The 9,882-nt window shown below is 45.1% G+C and overlaps 1 long non-coding RNA gene across 1 annotated transcript; it reads left to right on the top strand.

Annotated features, from left to right (window-relative positions):
• The first annotated feature begins 3,528 nt into the window (after positions 1–3,528).
• LOC116973979 lies at positions 3,529–9,379 on the top strand. The gene is made up of 3 exons (XR_004412230.1): positions 3,529–3,587; positions 3,827–3,830; positions 9,368–9,379. It is a non-coding gene; the product is annotated as an uncharacterized LOC116973979 (long non-coding RNA).
• The last annotated feature ends 503 nt before the right edge of the window (positions 9,380–9,882 follow it).

A 9,882-nucleotide genomic window follows, 5' to 3' on the forward strand; every position in this document is an offset into this window, starting at 1 on the left:
TGACCCCTGATCTTCTAAAGTGCCAAAATCTTTGGCTGCTTCTCAATTTGATGATGACCAATGGAATTACATTGCTTTATTTTCAAATTCTATTAACAATGTTTGAGAAATGCATGTGATGTTTCGAGTTGGGACCCTTCTTCAGGCAGATTGTGGAGGGGAGGGAAACGAGAAGTGGAATAGGTGCATTCAGGTGAGGGGGATTTTTGAGAGGCAGATGGTTGGTCAAAGACCGGAGATAAAAGGCAAAAGATGTGGGATAAGGATAGAAGGGGTACAAATAGTGAACCCAGAGGATGGAAAATGGGTGAAGGAGAAAAGGAGAGAAATGGGTGCATGTCCATTTGGGCACAAGGAAGAGCGAGGGTAGGGGAAAATATGTGTGGAGGGGGTGGTTTGGGTAGGAAAGGATGAGTGAGCCAAGGTGTTGCCTTATTATAATAGAGACACAGCGCGGAAACAGGCCCTTCGGCCCACATTGACCAGCGATCCCCGCACATTAACCCTATCCTACACACACTAGGGACAATTTGCACTTATACCAAACCAATTTACCTAGATACCTGTACATCTTTGGAGTGTGGGAGGAAACCAAAGATCTTGGAGAAAACCCACGCGGTCACGTGGAGAACTTACGAACTCCGTCCAGACAGCACCCGTAGTCGGGATCGAACCTGGGTCTCCGGTGCTGCATGTGCTTTAAGGCAGCACCTCTACCGCTGTATCACCATGCTGCCCTTTCTGCTCTCGAAATGCCTGACTATAAACCTAGCCGACGTTATAACAGACAGCGTGGAATTATCAGTGAACCTCATGATGTACGTCTTGTATGTTCCCATTTTCTACCAGAAATGTCTTCCCCCTTACATTTACAAAACAATTGGCAGCTTAGGTACCAAATGGTATTGTTACTTGGTTCTTCAAGTCATTTTGTACGTATTCCTTTGCTGTTTCTCTTTTCCTCATTAACACTATCCCCATATCAAAACAAATTGTCACAATAACACATTACTGACCATTAACTCTGCTTGGACACTGCTACTCCAGCATCCCTGTGAGACTTTAAGTACAAACACCAAATATCCTGTCCTATATCTCTGGTGGCTGATCCTCACCTACTGTTAAGTTCTTCCCATTTTCCCTGCAGATCCATCTTTGCTGCAAGCAGCATGAAAAGAGGAAAGTGTCAGGACTGGGGAAGGGTGTGATCGACCACCGCTCATTGTGAAAAGCACTGGCCACCCCTTCCCCGAGCACTAATCCTGTGGACAGTGGGAATAAACGCCCGGCTGCCAAGGAGCGAGTGGATATAGGACAAGTGCTGCAGGCTTTTCACAGACTCTACAGCCAGCTCTCTCCCAAGATCCTGGATTTCAGCTAACACACGAGTAGGTTTCCATCAGGAATCCCCACTGAAGAGGCCTTGAAGTGAATATAAATAATTATTTAGCTGAGCGTGAAAATCTACCGGTGGTCTGGCCTTGTGAAAAGCAATGGAAATAAGTCGGGATAATAGCAGTGGAAAAAAAACACTTTTTTAAAAATAAATTTCTTTCCATTGATATTTGAATTTTGAAGATATCCATTTCAAGAGCTCATCACTTCTGCCTTGAGCAGCTGATGCTGACAGCTGCAGTTCCTCGCTGCGCTGTGGCAGGCTGACCGCAGGCAGAGCGGGAGTCCATCTTGAGGCAACTCGGAGGTGTTTCACCACCGGCCCTCACTGACATTTTGAAATGCAGCCAGTGGTGTTTCTGTGAGCTGAAGGCAGCCAAGCGGCAGGGTTGTGAGGAAAATCATGTAATAAAAAAAAAAAAAGCTTAAACACAGACTGGGTGGAAACCTTTCCACCTAACCTTCTTTGCACAAAAGGTTTCCAGCACCACTCTTGTGCAGTAAATGCACCGGAACCTGTAGGAGGCTTACCCTTGAAATCTTTCCACCATGTGCCATTGTGAGCCTCTGATCCAAAACGCTGCACCTCCCCACTGTTAGTGAGCGCAGGCTTTTGTTCATGGAATTAATAATTCAACACATTTTAATTCAGCTAATATGTCAATGGTAGATAATGCGATGGTTTACTGCTTTCCACTTTTAACAAATGCCATAGAGTGGGAGGATGTGGCTTTGTGTTCGTTATTTCCCAAATTACAAGTTGCAGGTTCTGATCTGCCATCTGGCGAAGTAGAAAATAGTGACTGGGTATTTCCGCACAGCGAGAAAGTAATGAAAGATAATTGAGCCACTGGTGCACACCTTCTTGTGCCCAGGAAACGAAAAGGGGAAAGAAAAGCCCTTTACAAAAATTATAACATTTCCAACAATAATGCAAATGTTAGTTACTTTTGTCTTTCTGAATTTCATTGGTGTAACGGATTAATTCAAGAAAGTAATTCTTCAGTAACCAGGGCATTGTTTCCAAACTGCCTTTCAAAAATCTATTTAATAATGAATAAAAATCATCCATGAAGAACAACTGACTACCAGCCTTCTTTCCAATTTTTATATTATATAACGAGAGAATAAAGGAGTTCATTCATTCTTTGTTCTCATTTCCTGTTTAAATTTCAACCAGTGGTTTGATCACACTGTTCCAAGATTTGTGGGCATGGTTTTGGATCCGATTCTTCTCCGATGTGGTGTTTCCAGTTCAGATTGTTGCATAATGGTAAGGACAGGAGATTCCCCACTGAGTGAAAAGCTAACAGCCAGTATTACCTTAGACTGTTCCATGGTACCAGCCAAAATGTGTAGGAAGGAACTGCAGATGCTGGATTAAACCGAAGATAGACACAAAGCTGCAGTAACTCAGTGGGACAGGCAGCATCTCCGGAGAGAAGAAATGGATGACGTTTCGGGTCGAGACCCTTTTTCAGATTGGTTAGGGATAAGGGAAACGAGAGATATAGATGATGATGTAGAGAGATAATGAGCAATGAATGAAAGATATGCAAAAAAGTAACGATGAAGGAAACAGGCCATTGTTAGCTGTTTGTATGGTGAAAACGAGAAGCTAGTGCGACTTGGGTAGGGGACAGATGGAGAGAGGGGGAATGCCGGGGTTACTTGAAGTGAGAGAAATCAATATTCATACCACTAGGCTATAAGCTGCCCAAGCGAAATATGAGGTGCTGTTCATCCAATTTGCATGTAGTCTCACTCTGACAGTCGAGGAGACCGAGGACACAAAGGTCTGTGTGGGAATGGGAAGGAGAACCAGTTTACTGACATACTCACTGCCATGTCTTGGAAACTGTGAGAATTGGTAATTACTAGCCCTATCAATATTTGTGCTATGTGAAAAAATCCTCATTCATAATGGAAAAGAGAAACAAAATTTGCAGCATTTGTTTTATGGAGTTATTGTATGAGCTTTATGGATGTATTGGTTTATTATTGCCACGTACTGGTCTGCCACTGATTTTCCGGCACCCTTTGTTCCAGAACCTTTCTGGATTATCCATTTTGCTGGAACAACAGGTCATGCCCTCTGAAAGGAGTCCAACGGGACTGGAAGGTACTGCCTAACCAATGAGGTTGAGATCAGCTGCTTTATCTGTCCTAGGCGTCACATTTACTGGGGGGGGGTAATTTTGTCCATATTAAAAAAGGTGCTAGATCACCAGTTGCCAAAATGCAATGAAAACTGTTTCCAAGCTGTTTGTTCCAATCATACCATACTTGAATATAATTAAGCTATTACTTAACTATAACAAAGAATAGTTGCAGTTGCAGAGAAAGCGCAGATAAAAAAAACATACAAGGGTCGCAATGAGATACATTAGAAGATTCAAAGTACACACTTGGCTTATAAGAGCAGGGAAAGAACTGTTCCTGAATCAGGTGGTAGGTGCCGAGGTTGACAATTGAGTGCCCAAGTCACACATGCAAAGATGGAACATAGGTTGTATGAGACAATGTGTTGCAAGCAGCTAAAACAGATAGTGCTCACACCCACTAGAAAGATGCAATGTGGGTAAATGGGGATGTCCATCAGCTGATTAGATTCTAGTGCTGGCAACTTAAAGGACCTGTCCCACCAGCATGCGATAGCATGCGTCTAGCAAGACCAAACGTGGTCGCTTAGGGCGTACGGCCTCGCGGGGCCGGTCCCACTTTGATTGAGGGAGGCTTGTGTAGTTGTGCGGGGCTGGTCCCGACATCGCGCGAGGCTCCAAAAATCTTGCACTGTCCGAAAATCCCGCACGACAACGGCCTGTCGGCCCGCAGGCGCATTGAGGCCATATGCAGCGTCTTGACGTCGTACGCAGCGTCTTGACATTGTAAGCAGCGTCTTGACGGCGTACGCCTAGTGCGTGGTGTTGCACGATGACGTCACCGCCCGGCGTGCCGTTGCGTGATGACATCACCGCCCGACGCCGTGCGACGTCCAAATTCAGTCGGCCCGCCTCCTGCCCAGCTGATTGGTGAGTATGATGTCGGAACCAGCCCCGCACAACTCCATGCGCCTCCACGGTTCGAATTGGGACCGGCCCCGCGTGGCCGTATGCCTCAAGCGACCACATTTGGTCGCGCTAGACGCCTGCAATCGCATGCTGGTGGGACAGGCCCTTAAAGCTCACAATATATGCATTAAATTCATGCAATGGTAACCTTGTACAGCATCTGTCCTCTCTTCCATTTGAGCATCATTACCAAATGAAAGGATTGTTATGAGGTGGCAAGTTTTATCCAATTGCTAAATGGGCATTGGTTCCGTTTCACAATCCATACAAATGAGGCGACTACAGGCGACTAGGCTGTCGCCACATGGTTGCCGGGGTGTCGCCTGTATTGTCGTGAGTAGCCTCCTCAGTCGCCCAAAGAACTATGGCGTCTTTCTGGTCGCCCCTGGATGTTGAAATGTTCAAACCTTTTTGGCGACAGTTGGCTTGACGCCAATGAGCGTAGCTTGACTTCTCCTGATGTAGGTACTGTCATAGGTTGTTGCCAGGATGACGTAGGTTGTCGCCGGTGCTGACTTCGTTATTTTTGTTGTTGTTAAAGTAATGATTCTATTTCAAATTTTATGTCGTAAGGGTGTCCAGTCGCCGGTTTTTCGGCGACCTACTACGACTAGAGGGAGTGCAGAGAACCCTAGAGGGAGTGCAGAGAAGGTTCACCAGACTGATTCCTGGGATGTCAGGACTGTCTTATGAAGAAAGACTGGATAGACTTGGTTTATACTCTCTAGAATTTAGGAGATTGAGAGGGGATCTTATAGAAACTTATAAAATTCTTAAGGGGTTGGACAGGCTAGATGCAGGAAAATTGCTCCCGATGTTGGGGAAGTCCAGGACAAGGGGTCACAGCTTAATGATAAGGGGGAAATCCTTTATAACCGAGATGAGAAGAACTTTTTTCGCACAGAAAGTGGTGAATCTCTGGAACTCTCTGCCACAGAGGGTAGTCGAGGCCAGTTCATTGGCTATATTTAAGAGGGAGTTAGATGTGGTTCTTGTGGCTAAGGGGATCAGAGGGTATGGAGAGAAGGCAGGTACGGGATACTGAGTTGAATGATCAGCCATGATCATATTGAATGGCGGTGCAGGCTCGAAGGGCCGAATGGCCTACTCCTGCACTTAATTTCTATGTTTCTATGACTATGACAGTCGCCTAAAAATAGCCTAAGTGGGACGGGCCCATTACAATTCATGCCACCACAAGGACAGCCCAAAGCAAAACCTATAATTTGTTTCAGTCTCTTCTATGTTGAAGGGCTCAATAATCAGGAGTGCTTAGCCCTTTTCATTACAAGGGAAGCAACGGTGGTGCAGTGGTAGAGTTGCTGCCTTACAGCATTTGCAGCGCCGGAGACCCAGGTTCAATCCCGACAATGGGTGCTGTCCGTATGGAGTTTGTACGTTCTCCCCGTAACCGCGTGGGTTTTCTCCCAGATCTTCGGTTTCCTCCCACATTCCAAAGACCTACAGGTTTGTAGGTTAATTGGCTTGGGTTTGTATACTTGGAATAAGTGTAAATTGTCCCTAGTGTGTGTATAGGCTTGTGTTAATGTGCAGGGACCACTGGTCGGTGTGGGCTGAAGGGCCTGTTTCTGCGCTGTTCCTCTAAACTAAACTAAAACAATTAAGCAGGATGAGAAGGGTGAAAAGATTGAGGAGGTATTGTTAAATTTGGTTCCAGGTAATAAATGAGTTGGGTCAAGCAGACCACATATTAGTGGGCGAAAACTGAGGGGACAATGATAATAAGAATCACAAGGTCTAGGTTAATAATGGAGAGGAGAAAGTGGAAATCAATGCAGAACTTTGACAATGGAAAAGAGCACACTTCAATGAGAGGTAAACAACCCTTGACAGGATAAATGGAACTAAATATTGAAAGGTGACTAGGACTGGAACAATGTGTGACTTTTAAACTGCAGCTGTTTCGAGTAAGGCAGGTTACATAGAAACATAGAAAATAGGTGCATGAGTAGGCCATTTGGCCCTTTGAGCCAATTCAATATGATCATATCAAATCAGTACCCCGTTCCTTCTTTCTCCCCTAATCCCTTGATTCTGTTAGCCCAAAGACCTATACATAACTCTTTAATACATCCAGTGAATTGGCCTCCACTGCCTTTTGTGGCAGAGAATTCTCTGGGTGAAAATGTTTTTTCTTGGTGAAGATTCACAATTCTCTGGGTGAAAATGTTTTTTCCTCATCTCAGTCCTAAGTGGCCTACCCCTTATTCTTAAACTGTGATCCCTGGTTCTGGACTCCCCCAACATCGGGAACATTTGTCTTGCCTGTCCAATCCTTTAAGAATTGTATATGTTTCTATAAGATCCCCTCTCATTCTCCAATAAATATAAGCCCAGTCGATCCACTCTATACGTACTCGAAATGAGGATATGTAAGGACACCCCACCTAAAGCAGAGCAAGAAGATAATAAAATAATAAAGGGTGATGTAGGATGTAGGTCAAGTGAAGTTGGGAAGAGCCAGGTGAATCTAATAAACTACGTGCAGAAGTGAAAGGAAATATGAAATAAAGAGATAGTATGAGAAGGAGATGAAGATACTGGGGTACAAATAAATCTGTAGACTAGTAATTAGTAGGTAGGCAGTAAGAGGAAAAGTGGTAAAGATTAAGGATAATCGGTGCTGGGACCGCAGCTATTTACAATATACATTAATGATTTAGATGAAGGGATTAAAAGTAACATTAGCAAATTTGCAGATGACACAAAGCTGCTGTGAGGAGGATGTAATGAGGATGCAGGGTGACTTGGACATTTTGGGTGACTGGGCAGATGCATGGTAGATGCAGTTTAATGTGGATAAATGTGAGGTTATCCACTTTGATGGCAAAAACAGGAAGGCAGATTATTATCTGATTGGTGTCAAGTTGGGAAGAGTGGAAGTACAATGAGATCTGGGGGTCCTTGTTCATCAGTCACTGAAAGTAAGCATGCAGGTACAGCAGGCATTGAAGAAAGCGAATGGCATGGTGGCCTTCATAACAAGAGGAGTTGAGTATAGGAGCAGAGAGGTCCTTCTGCAGTTGTACAGAGCCCTAGTGAGACCACACCTGGAGTATTGTGTGCAGTTTTTGTCCCCAAATTTGAGAAAGGACATTCTTGCTATTGAGGGAGTGCAACGTAGGTTCACAAAGTTAATTCCCGGGATGTCGTGACTGTCATATGTTGATGGAATGGAGTGGCTGCGCTTGCATACCCTGGAATTTAGAAGGATGAGAGGTTTTTATTGAAACATATAAGATTATTAAGGGTTTGGAAACGCTAGAGGCAGGAAACATGTTCCCGATGTTGGGGGAGTCCAGAACCAGAGGCCACACTTTAAGAATAAGGGGCAAGCTATTTAGAATGGAGATGAGGATAAACGTTTTCACACAGAGGGTTGCGAATCTGTGGAATTCTCTGCCTCAGAAGGCAGTGGAGGTTAATTCTCCGGATGCTTTCAAGAGAGAGTTAGATAGAGCTCTTAATGATGGCTGAGTCGGGGGATATGGGGAGAAGGCAGGAACGGGTTACTGATTGTGAATGATCAGCCATGATCACAGTGAACGGCGCTGCTGGCTCAAAGGGCCAAATGGCCTACTCCTGCACCGATTGTCGATTGTCGATTGTCTATTGATAAAGAAGGTAACCTGTGCAGAGGCAGAAAACATGGTTGGAATATGAAATGAGTACTCTACATCCGTCTTTGCTAAACATGCAGCCAAAATCTAAGTAGAAAGATAAGTGTTAGAAATAATGGATGGGGTGAAAATTGATAAAATGTTGGAAAGGTTAGCTAGGTTTAAAGTAAACAATTTGCCACATCCAGATGGAATACATCTTAGGCTGCTGTTGAGGTGGGTGGGCATGGAGATTTCAGAAGAACTTGGCATCATTTTCCAGTGCCACTGTAAACAACAGAGGTGCCAGAGGACTGGAACAAGGCAAATGTAACACAGGTTTTCAAAAATAAATGTCAATACAGCACATGCCTCTAACATCAGGCCAATCAGTTTAACCCACAATGTGGGCATTCTTTTAGAAACAACAATTAGAGATAACATTTGGAGATGTTTGATCTAGATTTTTTTTTTTTGGCGGCGCGACCGACGTTGCAGCGGCCTCTGCAGTCCGTCTGTCTTTTTAAATGTTTTTTGTCTCGTTAAGTGTAGTTTGTAGTGTTTTTTTAAAAATTGTTTTTAACTGTGTATGTGTGGGGGGGGGGGGGGGGGGGGGGGGCGGGGGGGGGGGGAAACTTTTAAATCTCTTCCCAGTACGGGGGACCCGACCTCCAACCGGAACGACCTGGGGTCTCCAGTCGCGGAGCCTGCTGACCTACCATCGTGCAGCTGGCCGGCTTCGGAGTGTGGGGAGCTGTGGTGACACGCTGCTGCGGCCCGACATCGGAGCTCCAGCCGCAGGCCCCGTGGACGGTGACATCGGGAGCTCGCGTGTCCCTGGTGGGAGACCGCTTTTCGGAGCTCCCGCAACTTCTCCCGCCCGAATTGCGGGTTTGAAAATGACCTGGAGCGGGGCCTTACATCGCCCCGCATGGCTTTAACGGCCGCGGGACTTGCTAGCGCCCGCCGGTGGTTCCAACATCAAGACTCGGAGCGAGGCCTTGCATCGCACGGCGCGGCCTTAATGGTCGCGGGACTTACCATCGCTGCCGGGGGCTTTGACATCGGGAGAAGAATGGAGAGCAGGGGAGAGACAAGACTTTACTTTCCATCACAGTGAGGAGGAGATTCACTGTGATGGATGTTTGTGTAAATTGTGTTGGTTGTGTGTCTTGGTTCTTTTCTTGTTGTATGACTGCAGAAACCAAATTTCGTTTGAACTTCATTTGAGGTTCAGATGACAACGGTATTGTATTGTAGATTTGTTAAGGACAGATTGAGTTGGATTAATGTGAGTGAGCTTTTAATGAAGCCACAGAAGCGGTTGTTAAAAGAATGCTGGGACTGTGGTGTACATGGGTCTTCAGAGGTTTTAATAAAGACCAAAATATATGTTTGTTTGTGGAATTGATGGCCATGGAATTCAAGGGCTGGTAGAATCAATGACTGAAAATTGGCTTGAAGGTAGAAAATGGAGATTAGTGGTAAAAGTTATTTTTCAACGGGAGAATAGTGGATTTAGATGTTCCATTGGCATTGGTGTTGGGACTGTCGCTACATTTTGATATATGTTACTGACTTAGACATGGATGTGAAGGGTAACATTTCCAGGTGAGTATTAGGTCACCAAGATGGAAATTTGCAGAGAAAAAAATAAAATTTGTCTAAGTCGGTGCTTGATGGTTGTTAGGACCCAGTGGGTAGAAGGACCTGTTTCCAGACTGTACTACTCCATATCTTTTCCTGTTTGATGATGCTGATGCCAATTACGCATCGTTGTGTGTGTATGAAGGCCA

This window comes from Amblyraja radiata, chromosome 6 (genome assembly GCF_010909765.2).
Source record: "Amblyraja radiata isolate CabotCenter1 chromosome 6, sAmbRad1.1.pri, whole genome shotgun sequence".
NCBI classification, from domain to species: Eukaryota; Metazoa; Chordata; class Chondrichthyes; order Rajiformes; family Rajidae; genus Amblyraja; species Amblyraja radiata.